The sequence below is a fragment of the Lonchura striata genome, chromosome 7, assembly GCF_050655825.1.
Source record: "Lonchura striata isolate lonStrDom1 chromosome 7, ASM5065582v1, whole genome shotgun sequence".
NCBI lineage: Eukaryota > Metazoa > Chordata > Aves > Passeriformes > Estrildidae > Lonchura > Lonchura striata.
In genome coordinates, this window is record NC_140709.1 from 16,619,749 (window position 1) to 16,637,991 (window position 18,243).

At 37.9% G+C, this 18,243-nt stretch overlaps 1 protein-coding gene across 9 annotated transcripts in view; it reads right to left on the reverse strand.

Moving 5' to 3' along the window:
* Window positions 1-18,243, reverse strand: part of RBMS1 (RNA binding motif single stranded interacting protein 1) — a 142,041-nt gene that overhangs the window by 41,313 nt on the left and 82,485 nt on the right. The gene's annotated exons all lie outside the window — the stretch shown is intronic.

An 18,243-nucleotide genomic window follows, 5' to 3' on the forward strand; every position in this document is an offset into this window, starting at 1 on the left:
TGATGTAATATTATTCTGTTCTGGAATGTGACAAGTGGAAGACTAATGAAAGTTGACCAACAAAGTTGACAAAAGAATTCTGTACATTTCTGTAAATATAAACAATTTCAACTAAAAGAAAAACATCCCTCAGGAAAGTTTTGATTTTCTTTTTTTTATTGCCAGTTTCTCAGTACCTGGTTAGCCCAGTCTGCTATGCAGCCCAAAGGTGAGCACACAGAAATCTCAGCAACTAAGCTTGGGAAACAGGTGGACAGGAATCCCAGCTATAAGAACAATGACTGTTTCTGAAGCACTCTGCAAAGTTTATCAGAATTAGGTATTTTGATAATTTTTAGAGTAGAATTTGTTCCTGCTTACAATTTCCCTTGGAATAAAAATCCCACTTTCAATTTAAAACCAGCAATTATCTTGGCCTGCATACAGAGCACAGGTTTCCCAAGCTCCTTCCCACATCCTCCTCTGCTTATCAACAACACTTGTTAGGGTACCCTGAGCATGAAAGAGAAAAATGATGCAAAAGGAGTTTGCTTTCACTTGAGAATGTAATGTAACTTATTACACTAACAATTATATCTATGCACAGTGTGCTAAGAGGCTCTGTATTATTGTACAAGAACCCAGAATTATCAGTATACAATAGGGAATTTGGGGAAAAATGAACTTTCACCATCTTACTGCTAAATAGAACTTCAACAGAGTGAGTATTATTTTGAAAAATATTATGTCAAAAGACAACTCCATTTCTGCAGTAGCTGTATTAGCTTAAAAATTCTTCAAAGTATATTAGAAGCCTAATAAATTAAGCTTAGTTTGTTAAGACTACTCAATTAACTGTTCACTTGCAAAGTGATGGTTATTCAAAGGCAAAGCCTTTTACAAAGTACTTCCCCACAAAGAGCATTTAAATACATATTTCACTATAGTTATCACTCTTCGTGACCAGTTTCAAGACCCTGTGTTTATGCAAGTTGTTGGATGGCTTCAAATAATTGCAAGGGAGTAAACGTGGAACACAAGCCATGAGGTGGGTGCTTCCTTTTATTTGAAATTGTGAGCATCTACACTGATATAAAATAGAACTGTCCATCTATAGCCTAAAAACATACAAGCATCAATGAAACTCTGTGCATACCTGAATTTACAATTTTACAACCTGTAATAAATCATGCATAATAGTTGAAGCAGTTACTTCCTTATTCATACCACTTATTTTCCATATATGTCATTCCATTCAGAAAGCTTTATAGTCCCTGAGTCAAAACTTCTCACGTTTTCTCCAGAATTTTTCTGACTGCAAAGCAAAATCACATGCTATAAATGAGAGCCAAACTGCTCAGGGCACTTGCACCCAGCATGACATTCGACAACCAGCATTCTTCGTATCCTATCAGCCTCCCTAAAGCTTCTTAAAGTGAAGAGCTACATAGCCTTTTGTGGGAAAAAATCCCTGAAGGATGATCTTCTCTCTTCTACTGTGTCAGTTCTTGAAAGCACAGAAAGTGGTGGTGGTGAAGAACCACAGCCCTGGGTATTTCTGTGAGCACAGCGACCCGGCCAGCTGGCTCGGGGCTCCCCTCGACCGCTCCAGCCCACGCTGCTGATGCTCACCAGCCCATGAACAGGTCTCTGCACAGCTGTTCTTTACCAAAACTTCATGGACCACCTTCCACTGTGCAAAGATGGCTTAGTGATTTATTGCACTGTCCTAGATAGCATGTCTCCTGCAAAGAACCAGTCACCATGGAAGGCTGCCAAGAAATTTCAGCAGTGTGAGTCTAGGAACAAACTGGGAACCTGTATAACAATAGCAGCTATCGCCAGGATTTCTCCTATGATTTTCCCTCCCATGTGTGAGTTGTTCTTCACTCATGCCATGAGACACAGAAAAGCAGTTTACCCATCCTGAGCCTAGCCAGCAGGATGTACCCCCTCCTTGTTCCCAGTACATGATTGATACCAGGGGAATTACTCCGTGCAGTTTCTCCCAAGTGCTTCCTTCAAGTTATGACCATTGTGAAAACTTTTCTTACCCTTAAATTCTACAGCCCTTATACTCTGCTTTTAACACAAGCTCATGTCTTCAACTGTTCATTTATTGGGTGCAACTGCAATCAAGACCCTGCAGAAATCAATGAGCTATAAAACACACCAGTCATGATGCAAACTGGTATGTATTGCCTGCTTACAAAAAGGACTACAGCAAGAAAGAGAAAATTCGTATTCCAAAGATGTCTATGATGTTAGGTCTTGCCTCAAGATCCTAAGTCCTCACTTAAGCCTATATACATCTAGTTGTCTAAGGCACTTGCTGAAGGTTCTCTCCTGCTCCACAGCCTTACTGTATGCTTGGTGAAATTTTGTACCTACAGCAGAGCACTGTTCCCATGGCTAGCAGAATCACTTCTACAGCAATTGGTGTTTGCTCATTCTCTCTCAGCTGAAACAGTTTTTTAAAGCATGCTTTTCTTTTAAATTAAGTATTAGTCTTTAGAAATGACTGCTAATCTGGCTGGTGACAAGCAACTAGGTATTTCTTATTGAGTTATTTTCCTCCCCAAATAACATCAAACTCATGTTCAAGAGCAATAAAGTTCTTTTTTTTTTTTTTTTGAGTACTATTAATACATTCTTCAGTCTGAATTATGTTCGGAGATTGAAAGATGTTTTCAGCTTTGCGTCTCTTTTCTATACAGCACTTGTACCAATATCAACTCACACATTGAGAAAGAGAGGGCTTGGGTAAGAGGCAGGTAAATAATTACCAGGGTGCACTGGGTATGGGATTAACAGGGGTGTGCTCAGTAACTGCCTGTGACCCAGTGTACAAGATACACCTGTGGTACAGAACACCAATACAAATGTCTCGCTGGATAGAAGATAAAGAAGAAACGTGTTCAAAGCTAAGCTAGGAAGAAATGCAGTACAGCCACTTAAGAGGATAATGTTTACTACTGTTAATTACATCCTCACAGTGCAGAAATGAAAAAAATAACCCTCACCTGGCTCATGCTGCCCCAAAATCTACTGCCAGGCGATAAGAATGCCAAACACTGCACCATACCTTTAACATACGTGCTTTTGAAGTGGAAGACTTGAAGTGAAGCACCACCACATAATTTTTTAAAATCATATTGTTCAGCAACATGGTCTAAACCAGTGCAGACAATCATCCTGACAGATTCACTGCTAACAGCTAGGGATACATTTGACATTTAAAACATCTATGAAGCCTAATTTTGGCAACCTCCACAATGCTGAAAGAAAAAGGGTTTTTAGAAAACTAAGTACATGAATCAACCTGAACTATTTATTTTTCTCCCTTTGTACATCTGGCAGTATGATGAACATATGTGGAGATGTGAGTGTGAAAAGACACCATCATGAGCATGACAAAGAATGGGGAATGAAGTAGCTTGAAGTCTGTCCCAAGTGCTGTTTTGAGTGTTGAAAGAACTTATCTGTGTGTGCATTAGGGGAGGTACAGTAAGAACAGGCAGCGAGAGGCTTGATAAGGTGTCTGGAATGAATTGTTCAAATCTGTGTCCACAACATAAGGTAATATACCTCATACCACCATGCTTACGGTGCTTTCCTTTGCAGTACTCTCAGCTGTCTTCTCTTTCTGTAAAGGATTTCTCTAACACAAGATGTTGACTTGGACAAAAATATGCCAGAATATCTCTGCTACCATGGAAAGTCCTTGCCTTTAAATGCTGTTTAGGTCCTCCATCCTGAACTGTCCAGAACTTTGTGTTGAAGATGAACAGTGATCTCCCTTTGCCTAAGTGCAGCCCAGCTATAAAAGAACATTCCTAGAGATCCTGATGTTACAGTTTGTATTACTGTAGTGCTGTCAAAACTCCTCTGATATACAGAAATGCTGCATGTCTTCTCTGTTTGTTCCAGATTAATTTTTACATCTCAGAATTTTATCACTGCCCTTCATGGAATGCTCTTATTTTTAAGATCCAGAATTGTGCAGCAAAACCAGACATGGATTTCGTAACTCGTGAGTGGCTCCAAGTACATGAATTAACTTTAAGGTGGAATTGTGAAAGGAAAGAGAACCTGACTGAAGACAAAATATTCTGATAGGGCACCAATAGTCTCACCAGGTGACTCAGACTGGAGAGAGCACAACAAACAGGCAGATCTGGCAAGGAGTGTCACATAGGAGAGCAGATCAATTAATCCTAAAATAAAATGCAGCTGCTGAATAGAGCCACATCAAAATAAATTGTAAATTTGACTAATATAAGTAACTAGATGAAAATGCATGAAACAAATACTTCCTAAGCAATTCCTATGCATTAATTGTAACACTAAAAAGAAAAATCAGGTGGGCCTGCTTAGTCTGTAAATCAGATTTGAAAATAAAAGAGACAACAACAAAAAACATTTCTTATTCAAGATAGTCTTATTCACCACACAGCATGGTCAGTGGGTACCTTGCATGTACTCTAAATGCAGCAAATTCTTGTTTGAAATGAAATCATGCTGTCTTTCAGTATGACCTCAAATCAATGCACACAATGAACATGGACTTCGGCAAATCAGTGATGTGCAAATTTTAAGATCCTCGCCTCCCCAAAAACAGAACATTCTGTTTTGAACACTGTGACTCAAAACATTTATATGCAACTGATGGTCTTACTAGCCAGACCCACACCACCATCTATCCTGCTTGTAGAGTGGCTGGAAGCCATTACATTCATCTCAGTTGAGATGAGGAAAAACCCTAACAGCCCCTGGGAAGGCCTAATCTCTGCTGGAGTTCCCAGTTCCTCTGTAACACTTGGTGCAGAAGGAGCAAGGAAAATTCCCTGAGCCTGAGAAAAAGAGCCAAGGGAGTTGTCAGCAAGAGCTGACTTGGTACAGCTCACTCTTGTTCCTCACTGATCTTCCTGTGTTCAGGGCATTTCTAAGCCAACAGCACAGCCAAGGGAACATGATCAGCCCCATCAATCTTTTCTCCTGGATCCAAAACCCAAGCATAAAAGTTTTATCTGGCTCTCACACCTCAGCCTCTCTGCTGCATTTTGGGAAAGTGGTGTAGTCCCTTTTAAGCTTAGACAAACACAAGGAGGTTTTGTTTCTCTGTGTATCAAATTTTCAATTTTTCAGTAAGAGCAATTTTGGAAAATAGTTGTCAATACAAAACTACTAGTCCTTGCGATAGACAACTCTGATTCCACTCTTGAGTTATGGGTAAATGTTTATTAAAAAACTTGATAAAGAAATTTATTCAATCCAGCAGAAGACTGAGTTTAAAGAACAGAATCAAACCATATGGTTTCCATTTTTAAATTCTTTTTCACCACATCTATGCTGTCGTTCAGAAGGAAACATTGCTAAGAACATTTTGTCCGTATTTTGTTTTCTGTTGTTGGAAGACACACTGTTCTTTGAGAAAATCTTTGGAATACTCAGTTGCTTCAAGGCCATCAGGCACCCAAAGGTTTTCTACCAGAACATAATAAGTGTCTACCACCAAAAGTTGGACCAATCATTTTAAGTGCATAATAAAACATTACATAAAAGTTGCAGTTATACTTTCAGATTTTTATTTTGAGTTAATGTGTATGAATATTCTAGCTTTATTCTAATATGAGTTCTGTTCCAAAATTGTTATAGATTTGGCTAATTTACTTGGTTTAGTAAGTCTCCTTTCCTAGTTTCAGATATTCAACCACTGGGTTAACCAATGCCACCAGATGTGCCTTGTTTCAGACATTAGACCATATTTTTCACTATATGCAGAACAGAACTTACTTGAGTACCTAAATTAAAGTGTTCTCCTAATGACATGGTGTTAAATGATATAAAGCTAGTTCATTTCTTAATAATTGTCCCTTTGACTCTCTAGTACTTTAGAAGAAAGATGGTATTTTCAAAATACCCAAATAATTCTCATTCTCATTTACTATTATTTTATTTCAGAGATAAATAATACCTCCATATAAATTAGAATTTATTATTATAAAAGCCAACTACTGTTTTGTCTTTACAAAATTACATTTTGTCTATTAATGTAAAGGCTGTTTTTGAGATCTGGGTACTAACAAACAAACGGAAGAAAGATCCCCCAAAGCAAAAAGCCAAAAAAATCCTAGGCTCCTAGGAACCTACTGACAAATCAATATTCCTATATACTGCTATAAACTCTTCATTAAGATCAGCAAAGCTTTCTTCACAACAGCTTTCTTCATGCCTATGTTTAGCTCTTCTTTTTAATTTAATTTCTGTCTTCAGTAAGAATCAGTGTATGTCATCATCATTACCAATGCAATTACCAACATCTCCACAGTGCAAACTACTGTTATTTTGGTACAAATAATTTGTTCTTCAGTCTCACTAGGTTACAATTCCAGATTCCCCTGGGAAGTAATCAAAAACAGCAAAACCAGATGCAAGTCCAGATATTTTCTCATCTCCTACTATTGTCTGTCCTCACAGGACCAGATGCTTTGCACAACAGACTTATACAATTTAGTAAAGTGTGAACAAATACCTTGTAGTTTCTTGAACAATATTAACTTTAACAGATAAAAAGCACTATTTTACTAATAGGTATTTGGCTTGTAGTGTACAGGCTCTACAGAAATGTAAATGCTCCTTAGAACTAAAAATAATCAGTAATTCAAAATCCTAATGGATAGTGGAGTGACATTCAAAAAAGATTTTGGAAATCATTATTTTTCAGCTACCCAATTTGTTTTACCCAAGATTAGTTATTTCCTGGTTCAGGCAAAGATAAGCTGTGGGGACAGGGAAGATATGTTTTTAGAATCAGGAAATGTTTGCTTCCTTCTGCTCTTGCTTTGTAGAGATGTGAGTAACCTCTATCCATTCCTTAGAAGCTGACAGCAATTCAACGGAGAAGAGTCCTGTTAACATCCTACACCTATTTTTATTACATTTTCTAGAGGTTTTTCAATTAATATGGCCTTTATTGCACAACAAATTGATTATTTTAAAAGCAAGACTCACTGCACAACATTCTTTTATTTAGCACAGCTGAGAAAGACTTTAGGTTTTAATGTCTCTGGGCATTTTTAACATTTCAGAAATATTACAGCTGACACTAAAGCAGCTTTCCCAATGTGGCTTTCTAGTGTCTTAATGAACAGACTTTCAACAGCTGCTTGCAGAGGTGTGTGCTCTATCAATCTTAAATCAACAAATATGTAAGGGCATGTTTATTTAGTTTTACTTTATAAGGTTAAGAATGCTGCAATATGTGAAAAAGCAGTTATTCTTCAGTACTATGATGACACAGCCATGGGGGGGAAAAGAAATTAAAAATAAGTATGCATACACGCACACATGCACACCCACTCCCAGCAAAAAGCTTTTGGAGTTGGAGGGGAGGGCTCTCATATTATGCCCTGTCAGACATCAAGAAGAATTCCGCTTATGCTACTCTGAGAAAAAAACACAACAGCTGTACAATCAATTTAAAAAGAGACTTTAAAATATAAGTATAAAAATATTCACATTAGGGATTTTGGGGGTGTTTGTTTTTTTTTAATTTAAAAGAAAGAAAAAGGCAAATTCTGAAGGATGAACCTGTAACTTCTATTCTAGGCTCTCACAAGTTTATCAGTACATGCAGCTTCAGTCTCTCCACCAAGGATGTGAATTGAGATATTTGGCAGAGCCATGATTAATAATCACCCTCTCTTCAGGGAGAGATTTTTGTCAAAGCCTTCAATTTTGGCCTATCCTTGCTCAGCTGCAACATGATTTTTACTACTAAACATATGGCACCTAATTTCCATTTAATCTTCCATAGGCTAACAAGAGAATGCTGCTCAATATTATGGTAGGGAGAGAAAACAGCTCCAGACACATAAAAAGAAGAGGGCAAGAGCAGCTAAAGTGGCAGAGCTGACCTCTTGCTCTGCACTGGAGATCAGCTTTCAAATTTCACAGACACCTAAAGATTCTCATCAACCTAATGACTCTTGTAAAAGCCAGGATAAAAACATGCTGGTCCTAAATTTGTTGATTGCATAGCTGTTTTAACTGTAGACACAAGTGGCACACTCTGTCACATGCTGTGAAGAAAAATGGAATTTCAAGCAACAAATTGTGAAAAATGATCCTGTTCTGTGCTTCTTGCTGCCTCTGCCCCTGCAGTAACCCAACCTGACTTTTAGACAAGCTGAGGTGATTGTGCATAATCTCTGAACCATCTGCTGGGCTATCTGTCAGTTCAGTAGCCTTGTTACTTTACAGTTTATAGGTTAAGCAGGATAAATAATCTATCAGAAACACAGATTTACCTCTTTGACACACTTTGAAGTGCAAGTATTGCCTAAGTAATCATAGCTTGCTTACTACTAAATGGAAGAAAAAGAAAATAAAAATCAAAGTAATGCATTAAAACAAATGTCTATGATTTCAGAAAGGAAATTGTTTATCACAATCTTCACAGTTTACGAAATCAATAGCACAGCAAAAGTAAAGTGATTTTTCCTAACTAATTTTTGACTACACTTTTAGGAGATTTTGAAGTATTTTGAAATGTGTAAACTATGCACAGTTATGGTTTTCAAACATCTGTTTGCAGGGACACAATTGCTGGTTAACATTAAAAGTGCTGTTTCCTGCCAAAGATCTATTGAATTTGTTAACCAATGAGTGAAAGACCACTCTGGTTTGCCTTATAAATTATGTGGCATTGTTCCTTTGAGAAAAATATTTAAATATGCAGTGATGTGTGCAAATCAGATAGAATGGTTTAGAAACTAATTTGCTACTATTCTGCTTCTAATATAGAATATTGTAATTTATATGCTCTTCCACTGAAAGCATTACAGAAAGTTTCACCATAAGACAGAACTGAGGAGCCTTTGTATGAAAATAGTTTGCAGTTATGCAGATAGTCACAAACAATAAATCTCACAATTATCATAAATTATCATATATCAACTAACATGCATTAAGATGATCCAAACAAGAAGTTGCCAGTAAATGCTACAACATCAGAAAAATCAAGAAGCCTGCTTCTCAGTGTCTGGCTCACAAAGCAGGCTGCACTTCCTAATCTCTACTGTCCAGGTTCAGCAGTTCTGGAGAGCCCTGATTTCACACAAAGAAAAAAAAAAAAAAAAAGAGAAAAAAAAGATTATTCAATTAAAAGATACTTGGAATTCTTGGCTAACTCACTTTTTAGTACTACCATCACTCTTAAGAAAACACAGTATCATCTACATTTTCTGCAGCAATTTGCATGTGCAACTATTGACAAGGCTATTCAAGTATATGGGAAGAGGTTACAGTTTCCTACTGTTACAAGATAGAAGAACAAAAACATGTTATTTTAAGAAAGCAAATGGTCTCACCCTGTTGTTTTCTTACCCTAGTGCTACAGAATGGACACAAATTATGCACTGAAAATAAAATCCGCATTTTTCATCCAACTGAAAACTTATTATTTGCAAATAAATGATCACAGTTTCTGTGGCTCCCAGAAAGAATATAAAAGACATGAGAGCATAGGGTTTCATATGGGCACAAAAGATACAGCTTTTTAAAAAATGATAATTCATTTGCAAGCATAACAAGAAAGTACCAAAAAGGTTCAAATTACAAAGCTGAAGTGTTGTTTCTACAGATTTTTTTATCCTTTTCTTTATACTAGTGAGAGGAATGATCACTACTCAGGACAATGATTTGGGAGGATGAGAAATTAACCCAGATGAATGCTAATATGTATTTATAAGCCGAGCTCATGGCAGGTCTGCAGATGTGCAGGTATTGATTTACCACTGCTCGCCATTTTAATCTGAAGGTACAGCAGTGTTTCCACACTCAGCCATAAATCTTGGCAAATTTCAGCCTCACTGATTTTGCAAAGCCTACACTAACAGCTTGAAAGAATCAAACTATGAAGACATAACAGAGCAGTTCTTGTTACTCATAACTCTTTCCTCTTCCCTCTGTTAAACAGTAGAGATCAGTTTAGGAGCATAAATGAGTCTCTACTTGAAGACATTTTATTATTCAATTCCTCCTCCTCCATTCAAGAAAGCCAAATTCAGCCATTGTCAGCATACGATGCATTGGCCATTATTTTGTCTATTCCTAAGCATATTTCTTTTTCTTGTGGGAAGGAATTAAGGAAAAGGCAAAGAGAAAATAAAATATTTATCTACACTTTCCAATACTTTTTCTCTTGTTTAGACAGAACAGTATAAATCAAAATGATTTTATCATTTGGCTACATGCTTAGCTAGTGTGAGATTACCTCCTCTCTGGATAGATAGGCAGACACCTAGTAAAACCACAAGCCTGTATACTTGCAGAAGACTACTCTTTAATTTATTCTTGCATATCAATTTAATTTCTGGTGAAGGTTGCTAACCAAGTCTTATACATTCAGTTTAAACAGATGATGCCTCAAAGAAGCCATCAGTCTAGAAAACCACGAGATTGAGGACTGCCATAAAAGGGCACTTTCAACCACATCCCATTTCCCAACCCCTGATCCATCTGCCAACGCTGAACTACAAAATACTGTTTCACATTTTGTGAAAATTACATACATAAAAAATACATACATCTATATGTACACACATACATAGTTTTTTCTTGCATTGAAGGTGTTTTGTTGCTGGTATAATGACTAACATTGATAACTTTTTTTAGTTACACCAACATATTTTGTATGCTTTCCTTCTTTTTTTGTAACATGAAGACAACTGAAAAGCCAACAGGATTTCCAACTTGTCCTGCTGGGTTAAAGTACAGTATGCATAAAGATAACTGTTTGTCCTTACTTCTATCTTGCACTAATTTAACACCTCATCTCAGAAAGTGTTGGCTGCCTCTCTTCTGTCTAAAAGGCTGGAGAGAGAAAGTTTCAATACATTCAAATAACTTCCAGTTTCTCTGAACTACATTTTACAGTGATTCTTCTATGAAATAATCATAGTAACATCCTGCTTTCAATAGCTATTCTATACTGGGATTAACACCTTGTAATGAAGACACTACAATAAATAAAGTATGAACTCCTTTAATTTCTGGTAACTTAATGTCAATCTTATTAGAACAGAGCTAAATGGACAAATTACTCAAAATCACTGTTAAGCCTTCCAGATGCCCTGTCCCCTTAATAGCACGACATGTCGACTTTATTTGAATCTGCTTCTGTAGTCTCAAGTCCCAGCTGTGCTGAATAGCAAATAACTCCATTTCAATAGGGAAGATGGTTGTACTAAAGTAGTTCCCTCCAGGGGTCAATATACTTCAGAAGGACATTTAAGTGGCTGTATGTTACTGAGCAGAAACATCAGCTCACATATTATTGATTGTAACTGCACGGCTCTGTTGAAAAGATGCCTGCAGTAGTATTAAGTGCTGAGACAGGGATAAAGGAGTGTTATGCATTGAAAAAAATACTATCCATCTGTTGCCAAATTTTAGATAGATGAGCAATCACAAGCTGTAACACAAAATCTAAAGTGCAACCTCTGTGGCTGATGCGTCAGGGTCATATTCAGTGACACTTCCTCAGCTTCACACTGCTTAGATGGTCTTTTAAATACTGACTGAAACAAGCAAGAGGCATTGTTTGATTTCTGCAGTTTTGCTAAGAGTATGTAATAGATACATGGAATTCTGCTTTTGGTAGCTGAAATCTGCTTTGGTAGCTTTGGTAGCCTTCTCTTTAAAAATGTCATTAACCTGTTCTGATCCCATCGCTGCAGCAGCCCAGGACAACAGAAGCCCTCTGGAAGTGCTGCACCATCAGCCCACCGAGCCCTGACTGCAGCCAGGGCTGCAGTCCCATGCCCTGGGCACCACCAGAATGCCCTGTAGAACACACAGAGCCAGCTGAACCTCAGGTGATTCCCAGCCCCTCATCTCCAGTGACTTTTGCATAATGACCATGGCAAATACCATCACGGAAGGGTAAGTCCAGTGTCCCAGACTGCACTTTTGGCAGTGTGCCCAAGGAAGCAGTTGGATCACTGGGCTTCACAGCGAAGTACACAGATGATAGAGGTTAATCCTGGCCTAGCAGGGACAACTCAGCCCAAAAGCATTAGTGCAAAGGGGCGAGTCAGCTGGGCTCAGAGAAAATTAGGATCCTCCAGCTGGCTGTGTCAACTGCAAACCTGGGTGAAAACTACATTAAGCAGAATAAGATATACAGTCAAAGTTTCTTAAAAGGAGCATCTGTGGGAGTTTCATAAACCCAGAGCATCAGCAGCCACAGAAGGAACTAGTCAAAAACTACATTCTTACACAGAGTTAAGAAAAAGCAATCAAACACTGCATGACTGCAAAGTTGACAGGCAAGCCCAAAGTCAGTAAAGTCAATCTATATCACCACCTTTCTTGGACAGATTTAACATTATATGCCAGCAAGGAAGCTTGTATGACATGATCGCAGTGTTTCTGGGCTTTACAGACCTTTTTGTTTCAGACAGCCTGAGATGACTATCTTTTTGCCTGCAAGAGGGCAGCAGAACAAGCTTTTCTCTTAGAAGTGAAAGTACAGGAAAGAAGCTGTAACTTCTGAGGATGAATCTTTATGCCTACACTTCAGGTTTTAAAAGAGTTCATTTTCTAATTTTTCCAATCAATTTAATTAAACAAGATGCTTAAAGGAATTCAAGTAGAAACCTTAAAATACTTTACATGAAAACCACTCAGAAGCAGGGGACTATAATGGATACTATTATGACATAGGAAAGGACTGAGAATGGAGAGAGGCAAAGGCTACACCCAGTGTCAGAGAGGCACCCCCTAGTAAAGAGTTAAATAGTATCTAGGTCACTCTAAAGTCTTTCCTGCACACCCTCAGCTCACTGCATATCGGAAATGCTGTGTGGGAAGGCCAGGGAAATAAACTCACAGACCAAGTATGACTCAGACTGCAGTAATTTAATGATACTTTTATTCCCTTAAATTATCTTTGGGATTAAAAGAATCCACACCCTTAACATGGAACCAAATCACAATGAAAGGAAGAAACCACAAATTAACAGATCTTAGTGTTAACAAAAGGTATCTAGAATCAAATTAATTATTAATGGCAAGGAGCAAACCTCTCCTAAAACACACTATATGGTCAGAACAGCAGAAGGTGAAGAATTTGAACCCCAGTCAGATGTTCTTCTGAAAGCCTAGTGAGGATGATCTCAGCAACAGGAATGTCAGAGAACTGCCTGCCAAAAAAATAAAGGAGAACTGTCATAGCCAAATGCTGACCTCTACCACAAGGGGAAACAACTTGAGCAAAACAGCCTCACATTTCCTCCACCACTGAAGAAGTTAACTCAAGAGCTGTCAAATATCTTTGGCACAAGCGTGAACAGAAGTTCTACTAAAGGCAGCAGAACACCAGTGACCCAGATCCAAATACAAATCCAGCAAAATTATTGAGGAAAAACTAAATTTCTTGTAAATTCTCTCCCACTGAAAAAAGCAAAAGTTTGGAAAAGACACTAGTGAGCAGAAGAAAACACTGCCCTCAAAAATACTTCCTCCTGACTACAATACAGAATTCTGAAAATTTACTCTTTCCTCTGCACTTTAAGCTGCCTCCCCATCTCTCACTTATGGAAAGGACAAAACAAGGCATGGTAACTACCAGAAAATGATGAGCAAATCTAAGATGCCCTAAATGCAGTCAGATATCTTCTATCACAAAGACTTGAAAATCTTCATAGAGAGAAACAGAAATTAATTTCCCCTTTTTCATGGTAAAAAATTAATTTTGTTGTTGTAAAAAATCACAATTTTGTTGTGATTATATAAATAGCAGTGGATGCCCTTTTCAGTAGAGTTTCTATTAGTATATTATTATACCATTCTAAAGAATTGAGCATCTGGCTTCACAGCTATATATTTAGATGTACTCTGCTCAGTTTCTAATTAAACTAATTTTTTTAAATCCCGTGAGATAAAGAAACGAGCAATGCTCCCAAAACCTATATCCACCATTAAGATACTGTTCAGTAACCAGTTACCTTTAAAAGTCAAGGTTTGCTTCTGCTCACCTTTCAGCTACATCCAGAGCAGTGAGCCTGTGCTCCTCAGATTATCACCTCAACCTCAGTTCAAGTGTTAGATGAGAAACAGTTGATCAGTGGCAGTCAGAGCTGTCCCCTCTTCCTGGGATGGCCACTCTTTTCAAAATATTTAATGACATTTGTGAAACTGCAAAATTCAGAGTGAATGTCCTAGACTTCAAAGAGAATTAACAAATATAATTAATTAAGAAATAAATAAAATGGGTGGAAAAAACCTTCAGAATTTCCCATGGAAAAAAGTCATATGCAATTCACTTGGGAAGAACAGAGGACTGGGATATGTTCTTGTGTATTTTTAAAATGTCATAACTCTGAATATTTGGAAGATGTTCAAAAAGAATTGATCCCAATCTACATTTTAAAAGTACATTCATGCTGAGACCTTTGTACGATGATGGACTTTTCAGCAGTAGTCCCAGCTTAACAGTCTTTCACTGCTAGTACTGTACCTCTGTTCCAAAATGTGGAAGCCCTGTAAGCTGTCACAGAGAAAAAGGAAAGGGAACAAGACTTTCCCTCTCATTATTTGAGATCTTCAAAATGTAGCATACAGATTTTTGGCAACAAATCAGCCTTAGCAATAAAGCTAAAACAAAGCCTTCCATACAATAAAAACCATGTAACTTCAAGAATGGGAAATGTAAGAGTTTGAATACAGCATCTCTGAGGAGAAGGGGGAGGAAAGGCAAATGATTTACAAAGAGACCTTTCCAGATCAACAATACCACAAACAGTGAGGAGGGAAAGGAAATGCACAGTGCTACATCAGCTCGGCTGGATACCCCACCATGCTGACACCCTCAGGCCTTGAAGGGAAAAAGTCTCTCTTCTCTCTGCCAAATGCCTTCTCCAGAACTCAGCCAAGGCATTCAGGATTAACACAGGGAAGATTTCTGCCTGGGGTACTGCACAGCTACAGGTTGAAAAGAAGAAGAAACTACAATGCCAAAAGAATCAGACACTGCAGAGTGCCAGATGAACTCTACACTGATGTAGCTCAAAGTTACAAAGCCTCCGTGCTCTATCTTTGCACTGTGGGGCAGGGAGTGCTTTAGAACCCCAGCACTGGCGGCAGCAGCAGTGGGTCCTGGGCACTCTGGGCTTTCCAGGACTGGGTCTCTGGGAGCACACTGCACACAGACAGCTTCAGTCAAGCTTGCCTTCATCTCTGGGCCATGGGGAAGCATTTCTGTTTGGGAGCACAGCAGTCGCTTTGGGCTTTGATATATATACTAAATGAAATTATATACTGAACTATAAAACTGCTTGACTCCAGGCTCCAGAAGCTCTTCAGTTACCCTTTCAGCAAAGTCCTTGAAACCAGAAGTAAGTAGTTTGGATCTTTTTCAGGTCTTTAGCTTTATTTATGACATTAAGAATTTGCAAATAAAAGAATTTATGTTTCTCACGTATCTGTACTACCCTGTATGAAGCTCTTTTTTTACAATTTTAGATCTTTTATTAATATAATACTTATTTCACTATTGCGTTCACTCAGACATTAGAGTCTTCATTAATGCAACAGAGTAATTGTTGATACTTTGAGAAGACTTGTGAAAGCTTATTAGCGACTACATGTAAGCCAAAAAGCAGCACTAGGATTAGAAATATTAATAATGTGTAAAGCCTAAGCCCACAATGTTTTCCTAGGAAAAAATACTGACTCAGACTCTGTCTTCTAAAGTTAACATATAAAATTACGCAACTGCACAGAATATGGAAAACAAGCATTCAAGAAAAACACGCATTTTAGGCTAACATATTTCAGTTAAGATGGCCAAAATTATTAAATTAAATGTAATTATTTACAACCAAAAGTGAAGTTACACACATTTTGGTGGATAATTTCCCTCTTCTGGTAAAATAATAAGAGAAGAAATGGAAATGTAAGGGGCAGGATAGGAATACAAATCAGAACATATTTCTTCCACTGCAGTTGATTCTGTAAATTATTAACTCAACTCACAAAGGTTATTTCAAGTAGAATATTTGTACTAATAACAGTGTCAAAACAGACCCCAAATTGAAGTCTTCTCTTTTTGAGTTTTCATTTGTGTTTATTTTTTGCTCTATGTCCATGTATCATAACATTATCAACATTCAAATTAAAATTTCACTTTTTTTCCCCAGGTACGGCACATCTATCTACAAAGATCAGACATTTAAATGATGAAATGCTACTTCTTCTCTAGTAACCCTTTAATGATTTAATTTTCTACAGAGTTGGTCTGAGCCTTGAGTAAGGCAACTGTTCAAACTGAACTGAGGCAGCCGACATTTTCAGGGTGAAGTTTTAGGAGTTGTGGGAAAAAATTGAGGATCACGGCTTAACATTCTGTGGAGGTTTTTTTTAAAGATAAACACCGTTTTTTCTATTTCCTCAGTTACATATTTCATTGGAGGTAGCAGGATCTGAATTAAATTAATTAATTAAATCTAACTAGTTTACCTATATTTGCTACTGCTTTTATTCTGCAGGTAAACATGAATATTTATTATGTGGGTTGCAAAGTGTTTAGGGCTATTGTTTGTCAACCCTAAATGTAGCTCGGGAATAATGTGGGTAAAAAAGGTTAAAAGGTTATAAAAAATATTAGTGGCCTTATAATATGTCAACATCAGATGGCTCATTTTTTAATTTCAAAGAGTTAGCATTACAGAAATCAGAGCTAAGGACAAGGAATCTTTAGCAAACAAAGTCAAGACTTCACAAGATTTCTACAAGTTATGTGAAATTGCAGGAGATATTGGACATTGGATATGAGAATCTGCTTGCAAATACTGATCCTGATTTCAATGCAATGGTTTCCTGAAGAAAAGGACAAGCTTGATGTAAGCACACTGAGGTCAAAACCAAATTGGGCTCTAAGCTGAGTTAATTCTGGACTGGTTTCTGACTGAGACACCTGCCTAAGAGGTCTCTGACAGAAGGGGAATTTTTTGGCATCATGGAACCCACTAAAAAGCCTGATTAGTACTTGTTAACATTTTTAGTCATCCATTGGAATTAAACTATCCCCTTCAAAAAGTTATTGAATTACTGGCTATTCCAATGAATAACTGCTGCTATCATTTCCTGTCTGCATCAGGTCCCTGCCATTGTGGAGCTGGGGACTGGGACCCTGATCAAAGACATTCCAACAGCTGCCACTGGACATTTCTTTCCTGCAGCTCTGTGGTTGCATCTCTGCACAACAAAACCCCAGCCCTGCACTACCAAATCAGCTTTTTGTTTTTCAATAAAGGATCTTCAATGGTGGTAACTTTTACCAAATCTGTTTTCCTAGTGCTTCTTTTACAAGCAGCTGCGGCTGAAACATTCCTTCCACTCTCTTCTCCTCCCTCGCCCCCACTTCCTCAAGGAAATTCCATGGGATCACCATTCCTCTGGCCCCAACTGCAACAAAACTCTCATCTCCCAGGGGACAGGGAGTTTTGCAATCACTGGATCTCCACATCTGCAAGCACGGGGCAAACACAGAGGTCCTTTGCGCGTCTGTATTTGGATTACTTGTTTTTTAAACAATGTACTGAGGGGAACTGTTTTTCAGTTAGGCTAAACGAAATACTGACTTAGAAAAACCACCATTTTTGCTTAATAAAAAAATGGAAAGAGAAAATTAAAACTATATTTGTTTTAAATTTGAGGCATGTCAAGAGACTACCTGCATCTGGAGGATAGGACAAAGTTTTTACTTTTCTCTCAACTACAATTTCCCTGAAAATATCTATAGGTCCCTAATAATATTCTACATGAAAGCACTACTGTAAAAAAACACCCTAGAACTTCTCTGAGAGAATTACAGTGTAGATTTCATTTGATCATGAATGTAAAGCTGTCTGAATTTTATTTCTAGCTAATTAAAGTCCAGCTATTGAGGGGAAGATAAAGAGTCTTCCTTCACATCATGCCAGGCTAGGCACTTCATGACATGACTGCTGAAATCCGTTGCTAAACAATAAAGGAAATGACTATTTAAACCAAACATCCCATCTCCAGGCCAATCGCAGTTCCTGGGCCACTTGTTGTGGCAGTCAAGCCCTGACAAAAAGGAGCCTCCATACCAGGCCTACATCTCTCCGGTGCATCTGGCAAAAGGAACATACAATAATGAATTCTATTTCTTTACAGCTTAGAAGTGGGATACGTATTTTTGACAGCTCAGACAGAAGCCAGCAGAGCCAG